We start from the raw sequence: 480 nt of genomic DNA on the forward strand, positions 1-480 counted from the left end.
ACAAGCATGATCAAGTAGTTAGGATCATCCCGCTTTGAATGTGAAGTAAGAAGCATTAAGGCAATACTCGTCTTGGATTTTGACAATTGATTTTGAGTCCAAAACTGATTATTGGACCAAGAATTGCATTTAATTATGAGTGAAGCATCATAGGAAGTAACATAAAGCACATAAAAAGCATCATTGGAAGCTTATGAGAAGCTTATAGAAACAGATACTTCGTCCTAGATTATAATAGATTAGGGAAAGAGAGTTTAATATAGATTAAGATTATAAGTTACAAATGTAATGGTACCAAAATTCTAACCCTGTCAATGTACCGGAACCAATTCTGCTAAAATTTGAAAGTGGGAAGAACTTAGCTTCAAATACGAGCTTTTGTGGTGGCGAAAATCTAACTCTGCTAGAAAGATTAATGTAAACATTTCTATTAAGAGAGAGAGAGAGAGAGAGAGAGAGAGAGAGAGAGAGAGAGAGAGA

The sequence above is a fragment of the Tasmannia lanceolata genome, unplaced genomic scaffold (assembly GCF_043159265.1).
Source record: "Tasmannia lanceolata isolate RefF3 unplaced genomic scaffold, GAP_Taslan_0.1 ptg000011l, whole genome shotgun sequence".
Taxonomy (NCBI): domain Eukaryota; kingdom Viridiplantae; phylum Streptophyta; class Magnoliopsida; order Canellales; family Winteraceae; genus Tasmannia; species Tasmannia lanceolata.